The sequence below is a fragment of the Silene latifolia genome, chromosome 7 (assembly GCF_048544455.1).
Source record: "Silene latifolia isolate original U9 population chromosome 7, ASM4854445v1, whole genome shotgun sequence".
Lineage (NCBI taxonomy): Eukaryota > Viridiplantae > Streptophyta > Magnoliopsida > Caryophyllales > Caryophyllaceae > Silene > Silene latifolia.
The window spans coordinates 111,823,461-111,844,411 of record NC_133532.1 but is presented as its reverse complement, the minus strand read 5'-3'; the positions used below and the strand labels follow the sequence as shown (position 1 = coordinate 111,844,411).

Below are 20,951 nucleotides of genomic sequence, written 5' to 3'. Positions count from 1 at the left end.
TGGTGAGTCAACAACTTTGACTAATTCTACTACTAGAACTCTTGGTTGACGGATTTTCTTAAAATCTATCTTTTAGCCCCAGAATAAATATGGGCACGGTGGACCGATTCAACCCATATTTATCCCGTTGAGTCCAACCAATTTTCACGCGTAATAACTTTTATTACCCTACTTACCCAACGTAAAAAGAGTGTACCTCGGTGATCCGAACCTACCTCTAATGAAGAAGGGATTCATAGGTGCTATTATTTGGTAAGGCTTAATCTCAATTTTAAACAAATGTGAGAGATCTTATCAATTTAATTGTCTATCACTTTTAAGTGAACAAAATTAGTGAATGCTAGACGATTAAATTGATAACAACAAAAATAAAACATGTAGTGACGATTTGGCATGAATGCATAGAAGAATTAAAACAAACAAGTCCTAATATGGCCACCTAGTTAATCTAATTAACTAAAATTATTACACTTCGTAAACCAACTCCTTGGTCCCTTGAGTCTTCATAAATTGGCCTCCTTCTTTAGGATTTCGGAACGCCTTTCCGAAAACACCGTCTTCATGAAAACTCCGTCTTTAGATACTTCATCTAATTACTAATAATTAAATTACATAACAATACCCTATTATACAATTTGTAATAAAATTAAAATAAAAACTATTAATTAATTACAAATTAGGCGATACGAAATCGCAATTAATTACAAAACAAGTCGATATTCCCTTACATTTCGGGAAATACCAACTTCTACCTATGGCCATATTAGGAAAAATTACATAATGATAATTCTAAAAACCATTCATCTAAATGAATAATAAAATGCATTATGGAAAATGACATGCCAAATCGTCTAACTTACCAACAACGATCATTTGAGCTTGCTTTGACGGAATTTTTACCAATAAAAATTCATAATCAATTCTTAAAACAATTTTAAGACTTACTCATCATTCTAATCTGGTCTAATATCAAAATAATTATTCTCAACAATTATCTTGAATTTATATGGGAATTAAAACACAATTGTGACAAAAATGATATAATAATTCACAATTATCATATAAAATTCCATTTAATTTAAAAATTTATGGAAAAATAAATTTTAAAGCCATGAACATTCTGGTCTTACACCAAAAATACCATGCAAGTGAAAATTTTTTGTTTTAAAAATTTATTTAAAACAATTTCACAATTTAATCGGTAAAGCGACAATTTTTACGATTTAATTCTAAATCAAACCATAAAAACTGAAATGACTTAAAATAAAATTTTATACATTTTAGAACATTTTCCAGGAGCTAAAAATTCAGAAATTTCGAGCACCAAAATTAAATCAATATTTATTTACAAAATAACCATTATTTACCAATTTTTATAAAATAAAAATTCAATAAACTACCTAAATTAATCACATTAATTTAAAGTATCTACTTATCTCATAAATAGAACATGCATGTGGTTATTTCTAAATAAACATGCATAAAATTATCATGCAACCAAATTTAATTAACTCTTAATTAATTTTAATGCATTTTTATTCATTTTTATGCCATTTTAATTTATAAAAAGTGGAAAAATTTAACAAAAATCAAATTTTCGTCCCATATCATCCTAAGACCGGATTATTTACATGCAAGACTATATTATGTGATAAAACGAATTTTAGTAACATAATATCAATTTTATTAATTTATCTCATAAATTACTAAAATCGTCTTAAGACAACATGCATGTATTTAACAATGCTCTGATACCACTTGTTAGTAATTTAGACCAAATTAATACTCATCTTATGATATTAAAATTACAAATTAGTTTAAAGTGGTCTAAATCTACATGCATGCAAATAAAAAATATAAAAGATGGTATTAAACCATCTTAAGACAAAAGTTCCTTACATTGCTATAAGACAAATATGGGCACTACAAAGGTCTCCTACCTTTATAGTTCTTGAGCTATTCAACTATGGATGATCCTCCAAGACAACTAACCACCAAAAAGATGGTCTCCTAAGGATACACCCAAGAATCAACCCAAAAACTACTATATTACTAACTAGGTAAAAATAGTAGTAATCCTTGTTTGTAATATATTTGATGTACTAATAAATATTATTACTATGATAATATTATTAGTTGGTATTTATATGTGTTTTATATAAGATGATGAAGAAAAATAAGAAGGAAAAATTGGTCTATGGTAGTAAATGGAATTCGGCCAAATGAACACAACAAAGACCAAATTTTTCCTTCAATTTTTCAACCACTTGAGTTAGTGGAATAACATGGGTATTTATAGGAAAAATGGGAGACAAATATGAGTGGCAAAATGCCACATAATGGACACTTGTTATGTCCTCATAAAACCTGTCCAAGTGGACCAAATATGGCTTCATTTCGGTTTTCGACATTTGCCCCACAAATGCTTATAAGTCTTATATTTAATTATCTTACATAATTAAATATTAATTTAATTATTTAACAGTTAAATAATACAAATTAACTACCAATGACCATTTAACTATTAAGTGATCATAAGACTATTTTATCAACATACAATGTGTTAATATTACCCCATTTAGCTAATTTTATAACCTCTTGTAAAATATAAATAGCTAATTAATTCCACCTCAAAACATATACACATATCGTATAAAATTAATTAATTAACAATTAATTAATAAATTCTAATCATTTATTATTTAAATATCTCATAATTAAATAATAAATCTCTTTGTCCCGAGTTCGTAACCCGTCATCAAATAATACATTTATGTGACTAACTAAGAGTCAAATAATACAAGGAATTAATTATCTCGTATCTCATACAAACAATTAATTTATACTATTTGGGCATCATCCTATAGGTGTGACCTAAAGGGATCAGCTGATCACCGCCGTCACACGACAGTAATGTCAAACTCTAGTCAGTCAATCATTACCGATTAACGATGACCAGCTGACGAATAAATAAATAAATCCCTGATATTCCTTTTACGTGATTTATTATGTAAACGCACTCATTGTGGAGGAAACTACTCCAACACCCGTCTCATCTCCGTTTCGACCCGATTTGCTCCTTACTTTATGCCTCATCTACAAATTACAAACAATAAAACAAGGGATATTCTATATGGTACCCCTGCACTTTTGAAAACATACATGGTACCCCTAATTATTGTCATTATCACTAAGTGTGCCCCTAAACTTTATTTTCCATCAATTAAACTCAGTTTTAGGCGTTGGGTAATGACTTGAACGCGTAACCAAACTTGTCATTTATTATCTCATGACATAAGGACTCTATCGGGCTCAATATCCATCTCGATCCTAATATTTACTGATATATATGGGCTAAAAAGTTTTTGACGAAAAATTTATTGAATACTTGCCAAATTATCACGTCCAAAGATGGATATTGAGCCTAATAGAGTCCTCATGTCATGGGATGATAAATGCCAAGCTTGGTTACGCGTCCAAGTAATCACTTAACGCTTAAAATTGAGTTTAATTAACGAAAAATAAAGTTTAGGGGTATACTTAGTGATAATGATAACAATTAGGGGTACCATGTATGTTTTAATAAGTATAGGGGTACCATATAGAAAGTCAAAAAATTGAGGGGTACCATGTAGAATATCCCATAAAACAATAATATATAACACTAATATTATTAAAACCGATTAATAATTAAATTAAATTGAGACGATTAATTATTATAAATTAGTAAATAAAATGAGCCTTTTAATCATTTAAGCACGCAAAATCGAGTCGGAATAAGGTATAAATGCGGGGTAAAATACAGCTAAAATACTACTCATCAAATCTCCCCACACTTATACCTTACTCATCCTCGAGTAAGCTCGTTAAATAAACTAAGACCCATAAAGTAAAAGGACTATTTAAACTACTAATATCCGATGAACGACAATTAACGGGCCTTCTCCGTCCCTTCAACTCACGTAGTCATGCCTATGAGGTAAGGCACGATTCACAAGGCAAGTGGGGGCTTGCAGAAAATCTAGACACATCCAACATTTAAGCACGTAATCAATCATAAGATGCATCAATAAAAAAGTCAACCGCTTTCCTCATCTAAACGGAGGGTTTTGGTTTGAACAATTAAAGGTTTTGGTCGGGAGATACCGTCTTATAGTCTTGGCGGGGTGTCAATGCCCTAGTGGTGGCTCAAGCAACCTTGTTATGACAACCAAATGCCTAGGAAACAAATTCAAAGGCGGGAAAGGAGGAAGCAAGGCCTATCCTTTAAGATTTACATGACACACACAAGATTCGACCAAATTGACCCATGACTAAGGGGACCTAGACCACCGACTTCCTCACGGTTTTCACTAGTCTCTCATTTTCTTTTTAGAACGGGTGATTTTTGTGCAAAAAAGTAACCGAAATCACTCAACTACTCGACTCGTGAGACATGCCCGCAATCTAACATGGAATCCTCTCCTACAAGACCATTCATGAGATGGAAAAAAGGAAAATATGCACAAAGAGAAACAAGGGTTGTAACGGGACGAAACGGGGTTGGTGCAAGCACCATTTTGGAAAAATGTGGAGGTACACATCAAGAAGTTGCCAAAATTCCATTTCTTCCACTTTATTGCAACAAATGAGTAACGTCTACACCCTAACAAAAATTGGTTTCCCGAATTTATGCAAACATTGTGCAAACCCGACTCGCTTTGGAAAAACACGAAAATTATCACCTTATTGCAACCAATGAGTAACGTCTACACCCTAACAAGAGATTGGCTTGCCAAAATCAAGCAAAAATTGTGTAAACCCGACTCATTTAGGAAAAACATCAAGTGCCCTTTTATTCTTGCAACACCTTTTTCTACTCCATTGATGAAAGGAGTGTTGCTTAGCTTTTTCTCATCAAACAAAGTATAAGTAGATTTTTTTTCCTTACATTTTTCTTCTTTTCTATTTCCTTTTCTTTTCTTTTTCAAAACCTCTTTATTCAAACCAACCAAATGAAGGCAATTAACCCGACTTAAATCATCAACTAGGACTCAAAACACCCTTCTTCATTCAACCAACAACATGTAAGCAACTTTCTTGATAAGGGAAGGTTGTTTATGGTATGTAGCTAGTTTTGTAGGTGCCAAAAGAGAGGTTCTAGCTCAAAAGGGGTTAGCAAAATAGGACCTAGTCTAAAGGGTCAAAAAATTAGGCTTATTTGGCAATGTGAGGCTCAAAAATGAGATGCATCTAATTGTTTCAAAATATGCACATAAATGAACATCTCATGGTTTAAAGAGGAAAGGACGTCATGCTTGTGCGTCGTGATGTAACATGCCACGCAAGGAGCTTACTCACACCTAAGGGAGACCGGATATGGATGTACCGGTTCCAAGGAGGCTCTAAATCTCACATGTAAGTAGTTATGTCGAAATCTAGGCCTAGACTACGGTCTTGGTCTCACATGGTGGTCAATACTTTCCGGTCTAACCTCATTTCCTGGGTATTTGCATGCAAATACCCTAACGAGGAGGTCAATGGGTGCAAGCCACTAAGAGGGGAAAGACACGGCCTAGATAATATCATCATAGAGGGTATCATGCTCCCTTACTAGACCAAATTTGTTCAAAAATTTATATACAAACTCAATACAACAAGAAGGAAACACAACACATATATACATGTGAAACAAATGCATGCGAGAAATGGAAATAACATGAATGAAAAATACAACAATTGTCTAATTCCTAGCAGCACATCACCAAAGAACCAACAGTTCCTCAAGGGAGAATCCTCAGCATCAAAATCCCATCCTCCTCCAAGTATACAATAATACATAAAGGAAAAGAATAGTAAAGGAGAAACAGATAAGAACGATTATACCAAGCGACTTCAAGTCTCCTTTTGTTTCAAATGTTCCTCATGTGCCTATGCCACTTATTAGACAAACATATATATACAATGCAATATTTTTGGAATTTTTGAATTTTTTCGATTTTTAGGCATTTTCTTAAATTTTCTTAAATTTACAAGTATATATGTATATGTACATATAAACAATATTCACAAAATGGATATTTCCCTCCCCACACTTGAAATTTATATTTTCCTCAATGGAACAAAGTATAGGGAGAGAATAGGAAAAATAAACAACATATTTTTGATGGTTTTTGAAATTAAAGAACATGTTTTTGAATTTTTTTGAATATTTGAAAATAAATAACATGTTTTTGTATTTTTAAAATGATGTAATTTCCTCCCCACACTTATTTATTTACATATTTCCAATGGAAATAAATGTGTGGAGGAAATTCGGAAATGAAATACATGTTTTTGTTGATTTTTGATTTTTCAAATTTTTAGTGGTTTTCAAATAAGTATGCAATGCATGATCTAACCTATATGCAATATTGAAATACGATGCAAGCTATACTATCTGAATGCAAAGAGAGCTAATTTAGATTAGCTCCTTTTCGAATCATGTTACTAAATGCAAAATGCGGTAAAAACTTAATTAAAGAGAAAGAGAATATATACATTGCGGTGGTTCTTAAGTAACTCCACCAAACCTCTTCATTCAAAGACTTCATTCAACCGGGATTAATATCCCGAGATCCCACCAACCTTCCACCATTTCCACTACCAACAAAACAAGAGCCTTTCACCCTTGTCATAACATCATGTAACCTACACATGGCATGTTGAACCTCTTGCTATTTTCGGTTCATTTCTTCTTCAATTGTTTCCTTAGTCTCTTTGTCAACACTAGGGTCACATACCCTACATACCCTATTTCCTTTCGATCTCTTCCTCCATCTTTTTGGTTTCTTCTTTTTGATTCTCGATTTTGATTTTGGAGGGGCATTGGTGCTAGAATCGAACTTGGTTTCCCAAGTCTTGCCCTTTTCCCCACACTTATCTTTAGCATTCATTTCTTCTTCAAGGAAATTAGCCGGTGGCTCATCATCAACTATTGGCTCATGACAAATCAAGAGTTCCATGTTCTCATCTTCATTATCATGGAATTCTAAAGTTTCCACGTCAAACATGTTTTGAACCACAGTTTTCTTTGAAGCATGTGGTAGCTTGAATTCAACTTTTTCCTCCCCGAAATTGAATGACAATCGTCCCTCTTTGACATCTATGATAGCTTCTCCGTGGCCAAGAATGGCCTACCAAGAATGACACGAGAGCGTGTTCCCATAGGGATGTCCAACACAACAAAATCGGTAGGAATTGAAAGCTTACCAATTTGAACCATGTTATCCTCGATAATCCTATTTGGAGATTTGATTGTTCCATCGGCAAGCTTGATTGTAATGGAAGTGCAGGCTAAGCTTGAAATACTCAACCTCTTCATAAGGACAAGTGGTATGACACTCACACTTGCCCCTATGTCACACAAAGCACTATCTACCTTTTGGTCACCAACGGTACATGGAATTGAGAAACTCCCGGGGTCATCAAGTTTAACGAGGATTTCTTTAGACTTGACCACATTGCACTCTTCACTTGAGGTATCAAGCTCATAGCCACTAATGTCCACTCTTCTAGAAATGACTTTTTCAAGGATTTCGGAATAATGAGGCATATCCACCAAAGGTGGATTTGAGGTTTCCATTTTCATTACCAAGTCCATAAATTTATCATACCTTGAATTATCATTGGCCCCTTCGTTCTTGGCCAAAGAGTGTTCTTCTATCATCACCATCTCTTCTTCTTCCGGGTTCTTCTCAACTTCTACCATCACATTTGGTGCTTTCACAACTTTTTCAAGCACAAATTCTTAACTCATAGTGGTTGGTGAAGTCATAATCATCTCTCCCTTACCCGGGTCAACTTCAACATCCAAGCTTGCACCATGAATTGTCATTATTTGCTCAAGCACATAGCCTCCTATGCTCTCTTTTTCGGGCTCATGGTCGACTTCTTGGAATGTTTCCATAGCCATGGAAAAGGGAGTAGTGTATGATAACTCCTCTTGACTTGGCAAATCAAATGACTTATTTTTCCTCTTCAACTCCAACCATGATTGCATTGACTTCCTTTTCCTTCATAGGGTCCCTTGTATTTTGTCCTTGTCTTAGAAATACACCCGGTGGTTTTTGAGAACTCATGAGAGCTTGGGAAGTCACTTTAGCTTCAAGACTCTTGATTTGTTGTTGGGTATTACTTTCCAAATCCCCTATCAACTTCACTAAGTTATCATATTTATCATCTTCTATGGTATTACTTGCTTGGGGTGGTGGCTCTTAGTTGAAAGGTTGGTTGGAAATTGGAGGAGGAAAGCCATATCCTTGATCTCTAAAGTTGGGGAATTTTGGTTGTTCCCTTGGTACCCTTGATTGAACCCTTGGTTTTACCCTTGGTTGTACCTTTGATTATTGTTGTATCCTTGGTTCAACCCTTGACCAAACCCTTGGTTAGCTTGGTTTACTTGGTAAAAATTTTAATTACCTTGGTTTCCTTGGTTACCTCCATAATCTTGGTATGCTTGAGGTTGGGTGGAAAAGCTTTGGTTGTATCCTTGGTGGTTGTTGAATGAGGGCCTATGTGGACGGTTGGAGAAATTGTTAAATGCTTGGAAAACATTCACCTCTTGCACATTGTTCCCATCAAAGTTGTTATGGTGGTTATTTGTACATACTTCATAAGTGTGACCCATCCCTCCACATGACTCGCATGATGATCTTTGCATCACTTCCTCCATGGATGGTCCATGAGAAGTGGTAGTTTGATTCACTTGGTTCACTTGCTTCTTCTTACTCAACTCTTCAAGCTTTTTGGTGAGCATATCAAGCTTAGCATTAGTCTCCACATTCACTAAGAATTCGGGAGGGTGCTTACTTCTCCTCAAGACATTCACTCTTGTGCCATAGTTTGCCTCGGAGTCCACCATTTTATTGATTAGAGTAGTGCCCTCCTCATCACCCAAATGATCGAATCCCCCTACCGCGGAGGCATTCACCATTTCTTTTGTTCTTGGCAACAAGGTTTGTTAGAAGGTTTGTGTGACATACCAATCCGGAATCTCATGGTGAGGGCAACTAGCAATAAGGTCTTGATATCTATCCCATGCTTCACCTAAGGATTCTCCATCCTCTTTTTGGAAAGTGTGGATCTCATTTTGGAGCATGGCGGTCTTGGATTATGGATAGTACTTGGCTATGAATGCCTTTGCTAAAGCATCCCAAGTTGTGAATGTGTCCGGAGGGTGAACATTCAACCATCGGTCCGCCTTATCCGTCAAGGAGAATGGGAACAATATCATCCTTAGTGTATCTTCGGATACCCCATTCTTTTTCATCATAGAGACTTTTCTCTTGAACTTTCTTAGATGATCATGAGCATCTTGTTCAATATGCCCCCCCAAACAAATCTTTTTCAATCAACCCCACTTGGGCGGGGTGCATCTCAAAGTTGTTGGGAGCCAAGGCGCCAAAATTAATTGGGTCACAAGCATCATTGTGGTTAGGACGGTTATGGTCACTTAAAGCCATTGGTGGTGGTGGATTTGGTATATAAGGGGGTGGTGTTTGAGGTGGGCTATTTGGAAATTGGGAGTTGTGAAATGGATTTTCTATTGTAGGCTCAATTGTGTTGTTTGGTTGTTGATGAGTTGTGTTTTCAATGAGAGGTTGTATGGTTGGATTCGCTTGGTTTATGGTTGCTTGAGAAGAGGTTATAACCATTGCAATGGTCCTATTTCTTAAGGCTCTAAAAAGCCTTTCGGGCTCGGAGTCAAAGAGCAAAGCTTGGTGGTTCCTCCTAGGCATACAACTTGATAAATCGTAAGACTCATAGTGCTTTTAAATACTAGGGTAAGGCAAAAATTATACACACTCTACAAGAAGCACACAAACTACACAAACAAGCAAACAACAAGTAACTAAGACTAAGCCTAAGACTCTAACTAACTAAGTGTAACCTAACGCCATCCCCGGCAACGGCGTCACTTCCCAATCAAAAATATAATTTATAAACCCAATTAAAAGTAGTATTTAGTCTGGTGTCGAACACAAAGATGGCGGGAGTGTATACTTAGTCCGTTTTAGTCCCAATTTAGCCTAATAAGAATAAGGTTGGTTGATTAAAAACTAAGGTGCAAATAAATATAAAATTTAACTAAATGAAATTGTAGTTGATCAATATGAGAAAGACTAGAGCATTCGGGCTCACTCGGGTTATTGGGCATGAAACAAGGTAAATATGGGAAATAGGTGATTCAAATAGTCAAGGAATTATGTCTTAGGACACCTAGAATTCATTAACCCACTTTCAAGTGATTAACTAAATCCCGTCACACACATACACAAAGATCATCCAATAGTCTACACACCAATATTGTCCATCCACTAGTATAGACACCAAGATAACCAAACATGTGAGAAAATACTCAAACTTTCATAGGAGCAATTCTACAAACACTTCATGTGCAAGAAAGTGACAACCATTAAAACACCCAAAACTATATGTTATAAACCTAAATTCACAACCATTTACAACCCTAGATCCCCCTAAGCTCTAGATGAGGACTACTCACACATGTTTAAGAATGAAAAACTAACAATAAGATGGAACAATGCACACACAAACATGCTAAACATAATAAAGATAGAAACTTTGAATGAAAACAACAAGTAAAGAATAATAAATGTAAACTAATGAAGTAATTGTAAATAAAATATGAGAATTGTACCAACAAAGAGGAAATGAACAAACTTGGATAATAATGGAAGATGATTTTCTTCTTATCTTCCAAATACAACCTAAATGACTAAATATAAACTATTGGAAATTGAAGAACTTGAATGAACAAAAGAAGAATTAAACTAATAATTAAAGAAACATTACAACTTTTTATTGAATGAAAATGAAAGGAAATATTAGGGTTTTACAATATTTTAGAGGAAAATAAGGTAAGCTATTCTAATTTCTATTCTAATAATGGTAGTCTAATGTCTAGTGTGTGTTGTCTAATGTCCTCTTTATACTATTCTAATAATCTAATAATAAAAATAATATTATAATAATCCTAAAAATAATAATACTAATCCTAATAATACAGAATCAATCGACCCATAAACAAAAACGACACACGGCTTTTCTTATTAACACAAAACAAAATAAACAAAAAGGGGGAAGGGAAAGTCAAAGACGAAGCAGATGGAGCCATGCCGATCCACCGGCGGCCGGGCATGATGCCGGAAGCGAGTCCATTAAATAAAGGAGAAGAATCGAATGTCTTATGTTGTGTGCCGGTTGACCGGCAGACGGGATACCGGTAGAGAGCACAAAATGATGAGAGATCTGAAGAGGTGTAGTCTATGGCGGTCTGTCGGCTGCCGGTTGCTTTGCCGGTAGCGAGACTTTTTAAAAAAAGGAGGAGAAATTGATGTTATGCCTACCGGTAGAGGATGTCGACTGTCGGGGCACCGACATGGAGCAGCATCGACTTTAAATCGACCCGGCTTCGATTTCGACTTTGAATAGTTCAGTGATGGTGCCAATGGTGAAGGTGGATTAATGGGCAGTTGCTGTTGTTGATTGGAGCGGTGATGATGGTGGATCTGGTAGTCGTCTGCTCATTGTTGTAGATTGGTGACGGAGTAGCAGGTGCGGCTTGTGGTGATGCAAGGTGATTGATGACGACATGGTGGCAGGCCGATTTCGTAGAGCAGGTAAGTAATGGTGATGAATGACGAAGGGTGTGTAACACCCCCTCATACCAAGGTGCCTTACCAGGACCACCCTACCATGAAAGTGTGTTACCATCTCGGTTGCCCGAGGTTAGTACATATCAAAAGTGTCGGAACTGAACACATTTATTAAAAATCTTGTAAAGTATAAAGTTTACAACATCCAAACCCAAATACTGTTTAACAAAGTACAACTCCAAAGTCTAACAATAAAGGAAATCCAACTAAGACTCAGACGGTGATGCTATGACTCGTGATGGCAATTCTCCCAAGACAGTCCTCAAGCTCACACTAGCAATACCTGTCAAGCCTGCTCACTATCCCCGAATGGATCACCGCAGATTCCACAAACAACAACGGGGTCAGTATTACTCAAATATTAAGACAAACAAAAAGAGAAATCAACTGATCATCACCAATTCCCAATCATCCAATCTCCCACAGTAACCGACTACACACCTAAGTGTGTAGCCCTGCCAGATTACCCATCGCAACAGGTAACCCTCGCCGCCAGTGGGTGACCGAAGCCGATCCCACCTAGTCCAGCTCCTCAACGAGCGACAACAATCCCTGTCCCTTAATGTGCACATCCCCTCCCGTGGCGGGTTTCACGGAGGGCGAACTAGGGTGTGAAGCCACTCCCGCAAGTGACTCCACCACAATCACAATCACATGACATCACAGCCATCTCAATCCCCTCACACCAACATCGTCACAACAATCTCCATACTCCGATGATCAACAGATAACAATAATCACAACAACATGTCTTACAAAGAACGAAGAACCGAGTAGGAAACCCTACCTTAGCAATCAACAGTAGAATGAACTCGAACAATCATAAAGGCTCCTCTACGAAGTCTTCTCCTATACCATAACCATACAACACAATTACACAATGCACAACCCCCATATTCCCAATTCCGCAAATATACAGTAACCCCAACGAATATGAATAACATATAATTAGAACTTACCAACAGTAGGATGAGGGATTATATGCAAGGACTCCGAAGATCTCACACACAACAAAGCTATGGAATGATTATGGAGTGATTTAGGGAGAGATTAGGGTTAACGTAGAAATGATGAAGTTGAAATGATGTTTTTGAAAACTGACGCGGGATATAAAATAATCTTAAACACTCCCTAATCAAACCGTCAAAATAATACTCGCCACACCGAATACTCGGTCGAGTAAAGTTATACTCCGTCGAGTATCCACTACTCGGTCGAGTATTCACTATACTCGGCCGAGTATTCATCGGCAGAACCAAAACAACTCACAACAACAACACTACTCGGCCGAGTAGGCTCTACTCGGTCGAGTAGTCACCAAAGAAAATCCGTAGTGTTACAATCTTCCCCCCTTAAAAAGAACTTCGTCCCGAAGTTCACACTCTACTATAAAACAAAGTACAACACCACGCCACAAGACTATACTAACCACATATAACAACACCAAGGAACTACATAAGTCACCACAAAATCATTACCCCGACTCAAAGCAAAACAACAAAACAAAACAAAAACGACCGCGACCATCTCCTACCCCCCTAAAAAGACAACGGTTACGTCCCCGTAACCAAACATACCTGATCAAAAAGGTTAGGAAAACGTTCTCGCATAGCTTCCTCGGCTTCCCATGTGGCTTCCTCCACATTATGATTAGACCAAAGGACCTTGAGTAAGACCATCTCACCATTCCGAGTCTTACGAACCTTGCGATCAAGAATCTTCTTAGGAGTCTCGGCGTAGGACAAGGATTCATAAAGCTCGATGTTCTTCATTTCAAGGATATGCGACGGATCGCTCACATACTTCCGAAGTTGAGATACATGAAAAACATTGTGCACCCTATCCAAAGCTGGTGGTAACGCTAACCTGTAGGCTACTTTGCCAACACGGTCCAAAATCTCATAAGGGCCTATAAACTTTTGGCTTAGCTTACCCTTTTTCCCAAACCTCATAACACCTCGCATAGGTGACACTTTCAAAAGAACCTTGTCACCTATCGAAAACTCAATGTCCTTGCGGTGTAAGTCTGCGTAGCTCTTCTGATGATCTTGAGCTGCTCTCATCTTTTGCCGGATTAACTGGACTTGCTCAACCATATCTTGAACCAGCTGTGGCCCTAAAACCACCGCCTCGGAACTATCATCCCAACAAACTGGACTTCTGCATTTCCGGCCATACAAAGCTTCAAAAGGTGCCATCCCCACGCTTGTATGATAACTGTTATTGTATGAAAACTCGATCAGATCAAGCATGTCTTCCCAACTGCCCCCAAACTCCATAACACATGCCCTCAACATGTCCTCTAAGGTCTTGATTGTCCGTTCTGTCTGACCATCGGTTCGGATGAAATTTGTACTCATCTTTAAAGTTGTACCCATCAACTCTTGCAGCTCTTGCCAAAACTTGGATATGAACCTCGCATCACGATCAGAAATGATATCTTTAGGTATACCATGTAACCGAACCACATGCCTCCTGTAACCCAATGTCAGCTGCATCTGAGACCAAGTATCTTTCATGGGAACGAAATGGGCTGACTTGGTTAACCGATCAACAATCACCCAAATCATGTTGTTACCTTGTTGTGCCCTAGGTAACCCCACAATGAAGTCCATGGAGATCGACTCCCACTTCCACTCTGGTACATCCAAAGACTGAATCTTACCTTGTGGTCTCCTTTGTTCACCCTTGACCTTTTGACAGGTCAAACATCTGGCTACAAACTCAGCTACATCTCTCTTCATGTTTGGCCACCAAAAAGTCTTCTTAAGGTCTCAGATATCTGACTTGTCACCACCGGGTGAATGAATAGGGAGTGCAATGACCCGCCGTCAAGATCACTCTCCGCAACTCTGCATCCTCAGGAACACACCATCTCCCATCAAAACGAACACTCCCATCTGGATGAATAGAAAACCTGGAAACCGTTCCACTCTCTACCCTTGACTTCCACTCCTGAATCTTAGGATCAAGCTCTTGCTTACTCTTAATGTTCGCATACAACTCTGGCTCGATCGTCAAATCCCCGATGGTATCCCCCTCTCGAATCATAAAGATCCCCAACCTAGACATCTCATCCCTCAACTTCAGCAAGGACATAGCTGTACATAGCGAATGAACGCTCTTCCTACTCAGTGCATCTGCAACAACATTAGCCTTACCCTCGTGATAGATGATCTTCATATCATAATCCTAATCGCCTTCATCCACCGTCTCGTCGCATGTTAAGCTCTTTACGAGTGTAGATGTACTTTAGACTCTTATGATCGGAGAACACCTTAAAATTTGCTTCATAGAGGCGGTGTCTCCAAATCTTTAGAGCGAAAACAAGCGCACCTGACTCCGGATCATGAGTAGGGTAGTTCTCCTCATATTGCTTCTTTGCCTCGAAGTATACGCTATGACTTTCCCTCCCTGCATCAAAACACAACCAAGACCATTCTTTGAAGCGTCGGTATAAACCTCAAAGTTCTCACAACCCTGCGGCAAGGCTAGGATAGGAGCGTGGTCAAGCGTTCCTTTAAGGTCCGAAACGCCGTCTCACAACTGTCATCCCAAACAAATCTGACTTCCTTCCTCATCAAGGATGTCATAGGCCGCGCTATGGTAGAGAAATCTTTCACAAATCTTCGTAGTATCCGTGCAAGGCCTAAGAAACTCGAATCTCAAGCCAACATTCTTGGCGATTCCCACTTGGTAACGGCCTCAATCTTACTAGGATCCACAGAGACCCCCTTCTTAGATATTACATGGCCCAGAAAAGCCACTTCCTCTAACCAGAACTCGCACTTGGATAGCTTGGTATAAAGCTGATTTTCTCTCAAGGTCTGCAGGACTATCCTCAAGTGCTTCTCATGCTCTTCCTTAGTCTTAGAATAGACTAAGATATCGTCGATGAAAACAACCACAAACCTATCCAAAAACGGTGTAAAGATCCGATTCATCAAATCCATAAAAGCTGCTGGCGCATTGGTCAACCCAAAAGGCATCACCACGTACTCGTAATGACCATATCGAGATCGGAACGTTGTTTTAGGAATATCCTCATCTGCTATCCTCAACTGGTGGTATCCCGACCTCAGATCAATCTTGGAAAACACACCTGCTCCACTTAGCTGATCAAACAAGTCATCAATCCTCGGCAACGGATACTTATTCTTCACTGTGACACGATTGAGCTCTCTGTAATCAATGCACAGTCTCATACTCCTATCTTTCTTCTTGACAAAAAGAACTGGAGCTCCCCACGGTGACACACTAGGCCTGATGTAACCCTTGCCTAGCAACTCATGTATCTGCTTTTTCAACTCTGCCAACTCTTTAGGTGCCATACGGTATGGTGCTTTAGATATAGGACCCGTTCCCGGCTTAAGCTCCACACTGAAATCAACATCCCTCTTGGGAGGCAAACTCGGTATCTCTTCAGGAAAAACATCTTCAAACTCTCTCACCACGGATATCTCGGAAAGTTGTCGGTGGCTCTACTCGGTGATCTCTCACATGACAAAGAATCAAGGGACACTTCTTCCTCAAACAAGACTTTAAAGTCATCACAGCTATGAACCTACACTTAGGCTTTACCACAAACCCTCTATAGGACACCTTAACACCCTTGGGACCCTTTAAAGACACTCTGTTTTGCCGACAATCTATCCTGGCATCATACTTACCCAGCCAATCCATTCCGACAATCACCTCGAACCCATCCATAGGAAACTCTAACAGGTCTACTGGTAAATCTACCCCTCCAACTACCATGGATACTCCCTTATACAGCTTGAGACACGACACAGACTCCCCTGAAGGTATGAATACATCATCCTATACAACCTCAAAATTTCCCAAACCCATAGACACAGCATGACTCTTAGACACAAAAGAATGTGTAGCCCCGGAATCAAACAAAACAAAGGACGGTACATTATGAACAATAAAGGTACCGATAACTACATGAGCATCATCCTGTGCTTCCTGCTTGTCCATCATGAAAAGCTTTCCCTTTGTTTTTCCGTCCTCCTCCACCTGAATGAAGCATTGGAGGTACTTGGATTGGCTGCCGAATCCTGAGTGGTGCTATTGTTCTGGCGCTGATAAGATCCACCACCACTGCGGTTGTAACCGCCCTGGTTGCCCTGTCCACCTCTGTTGCCCCATGAACCCCCCGGTCGGTTACTAGCAAAACTCTGATTCGGCCCCTGAGAAAAATTCCCTAACCGAGCTCTGAACCGGTCGGGCTTGTAGCTCGTGCATTCCGTCTTTGTGGCCTATCCCACCACAGTTGAAGCATGTAAGGTTAGAGTTGTCACTCACACTCCGACCCCCATTCTTTCCCCAGCCACGAGATCCTCCCGAAAAACCAGCTCCCCCAGAAAAAGCCTTAGCATGGCTAAAGTTCCCTTTCTTGTTGGCCGACTGATTGTTGTTTCCACCATCAGCCTTCCTCTTTTCAGCAGCAGTCCTCTCATCGATCTCCCTTGAGAGATCTACCATTCTCTCAGCTTGACCCGCTCTCAGGTACACTTCCTTGAGGTCAGTAGCAACCTCATCTGGCATACGACTCACTATCTTAGCAGATAAACCCCTCTCAAAACGGAGAGCCAAACCTCTCTGTCCTAGCTGCATATCTTCAACATAACGAGATAGCTCCAAAAACCAATGATAGTAGTCAGTGACCGTCATCTCCTCAGTCATGGTGAAGGAATCAAAGTCGGATCTCATCTTGTGTCGTATATGCTCCGGCACAAACTGCTCTCTCATAGCACTCTTCAACCCAGACCAAGGAATAGCTCATTCCGCCTGGTAAAAAGCTCTAGCATCCTCCTTGACATTCTGCCACCAAACTGCAGCCTCACCTCTTAGGTAGTACACTACCTGCTCAACAATCATGTCCTCGGGGCACTTAACCATTTCCATGAGAGCTTCAATCTCACGGTGCCACTTCTCGAGTAGCTTTGGTTCACCTACCCCGTCATATGTGGGAGGGTTGAAGCGAGCAATGATGATGCTGAGCTGAGTTGCATCCATCGACTTCTCGTTCCCCTTTCCCACATTTTTGAGAGCTTCAAGGAGAGCCTCTTATTGCTCAATCATGCGAGCAACCTCATCAAGAGTCATATCCAAAGCTTGGATCTGCGCGGGAGTTCTTTTGGGCGGCATACTGAACTGACAAGAAACACGGAAACGTAAACACAAAAGCCTACAACTCAAAACGTAATAACTTTCCGCCAAAAGAACACTAGGCCGAGTATACAACCATACTCGGTCGAGTAACTACTACTCGGTCGAGTATCTTAGATACTCGGTCGAGTATTCGACTCCATAAGCGAACGTCAAAAACTCAAAAACAACACTCGGTCGAGTAAAACGACACTCGGCCGAGTAGCCACTACTCGGTCGAGTATACTTCTTACTTGGTCGAGTTATCACTTACAGTAGCTACTGCTACTCACTGCCAATCCATACTCGGTCGAGTTCTTGGTTACTCGGCCGAGTGCTCCCTACTCGGTCGAGTACCTGCCCTGCTCGGCCGAGTCTCAAAATAGACGGGTATACAGTATAAAGTTCTCTATCATGCTCACTATTCCCGTAACACAACAAACACATAACATCAAGGACTTTAATGCCACGTTATAATCACATCAGCATACAATTCAAATATCGAAAACTTTAATGACACGTTATAATCACATCAGCATACAATTCATGCATATGCTAATTCCTACATAACAACCATTCACACACCCATCACATCCTCCATTCCTCCCATCACCACACTTACAACTTTCAACACATACACTTTCAACTATCAACTATTACCAACATGCATCTTCACATACATGTACATACAAAACCTAACTATCATCACACTTCCCCATGTTACCGGCTCAAGTTAGTGAGGGCCAATTTGCGACTCCGGGACGTCTCCCGAGTCTTTGCGGTAGCTCCAAACAACTCTCCCCGGGTTTATTTTATTTAGACTCCCTAGGTTCATTAAATTCATTTGTTTAGGTGCCGGAATCTTTGGCTCTGATACCACTTTTTAACACCCCCTCATACCAAGGTGCCTTACCAGGACCACCCTACCATGAAAGTGTGTTACCATCTCGGTTGCCCGAGGTTAGTACATATCAAAAGCGTCGGAACTAAACACATTTATTAAAGTACTGTAAAGTATAAAATTTACAACATCCAAACCCAAATACTGTTTAACAAAGTACAACTCCAAAGTCTAACAATAAAGGAAATCCAACTAAGACTCAGACGGTGATGCTATGACTCGTGATGGCAATTCTCCCAGGACAGTCCCCAAGCTCACACTAGCAATACCTGTCAAGCCTGCTCACCATCCCCGAATGGATCACCGCAGATTCTACAAACAACAATGGGGTCAGTATTACTCAAATATTAAGACAAACAAACAGAGAAATCAACTGATCATCACCAATTCCCAATCATCCAATCTCCCACAGTAACCGACTACACACCTAAGTGTGTAGCCCTGCCAGATTACCCATCGCAACAGGTAACCCTCGCCGCCAGTGGGTGACCGCAGCCGATCCCACCTAGTCCAGCTCCTCAACGAGCGACAACAATCCCTGTCCCTTAATGTGCACATCCCCTCCCGTGGCGGGTTCCACGGAGGGCGAACTAGGGTGTGAAGCCACTCCCACAAGTGACTCCACCACAATCACAATCACATGACATCACAGCCATCTCAATCCCCTCACACCAACATCGTCACAACAATCTCCATACTCTGATGATCAACAGATAACAATAATCACAACAACATGTCTTACAAAGAACAATAAACTGAGTAGGGAAACCCTACCTTAGCAATCAACAGTAGAATGAACTCGAACAATCAGAAAGGCTCCTCTACGAAGTCTTCTCCTATACCATAACCATACAACACAATTATACAATGCACAACCCCCATATTCCCAATTCCGCAAATATACAGTAACCCCAACGAATATGAATAACATATAATTAGAACTTACCAACAGTAGGATGAGGGATTATATGCAAGGACTCCGAAGATCTCACACACAACAAAGCTATGGAATGATTAGGGACTGATTTAGGGAGAGATTAGGGTTAACGTAGAAATGATGAAGTTGAAATGATGTTTTTGAAAACTGACGCGGGATATAAAATAATCTTAAACACTCCCTAATCAAACCGTCAAAATAATACTCGCCAGACCGAATACTCGGTCGAGTAAAGTTATACTCGGCCGAGTATCCGCTACTCGGTCGAGTATTCACTATACTCGGTCGAGTATTCATCGGCAGAACCAAAACAACTCACAACAACAGCACTACTCGGCCGAGTAGGCTCTACTCGGTCGAGTAGTCACCAAATAAAATCCGTAGTGTTACAGGGTGGTTGTCGTCGCATTGAGAAACGGGGCAGGGGACTGTGATGTCGCTGCTGATAAAGTTGCTGGTGATGATAAAAAATGGAGATGGCGATGGAGCAGCTAGGGAAGGGATGGTGTCTTTGTTGTTGAAGATGATGAAATGGTGAATGATGATGATGATGAGAGTGAAGGACGGTGAAGGTGATGGTGCGGGTTTTTTTGCTTTGATGCAGGTGGCGAAAATTGGTGAGGAATGGAGGTGTTGAAGGTGAAATGAAGATGTGATGATGGTGAAAGGAAAGGTCAAAGTCAACCTTTGACTTTAATTTTGGTTTTAATTTGATTCTCGCTTTGCTCTTGGCCCGTCTCATCTCCGTTTCGACCCGATTTGTTCCTTACTTTCCGCCTCATCTACAAATTACAAACAATAAAACAATAATAACACTAATATTATTAAAACTGATTAATAATTAAATTAAATTGAGACGATTAATTATTATAAATTAGTAAATAAAATGAGCCTTTTAATCATTTAAGCACGCAAAATCGAGACGGAATAAGGTATAAATGCGGGGTAAAATACGGCTAAAATACTACTCATCGTCCTTCTAGGACATTTGCTAAGGTAATGCAATCGGGTTTTTATTGGCCTAGTATCTTGAAATATGCTACTACTTTTGTCCATTCTTGTGATGCGTTTCAGAGAACAGGTAATATTTTGCAAAGGCATGAGATGCCTCAAACTGGAATCTCAGAAGTGGAGATTTTTAATGTTTGGGGCATTGATTACCAAGGGCCATTCCCTACTTCTCATGGGAATCAATACATATTAGTTGTTGTAGATTATGTTTCTAAATGGGTGGAGGCAATTGCCACCCACACTTGTG

At 39.4% G+C, this 20,951-nt stretch overlaps 1 non-coding gene across 1 annotated transcript; it reads left to right on the top strand.

The window, feature by feature from the left end:
• The first annotated feature begins 9,011 nt into the window (after positions 1 to 9,011).
• Positions 9,012 to 9,118, top strand: LOC141593867 (small nucleolar RNA R71). The gene has a single exon (XR_012521925.1). It is a non-coding gene; the product is annotated as a small nucleolar RNA R71 (small nucleolar RNA).
• The last annotated feature ends 11,833 nt before the right edge of the window (positions 9,119 to 20,951 follow it).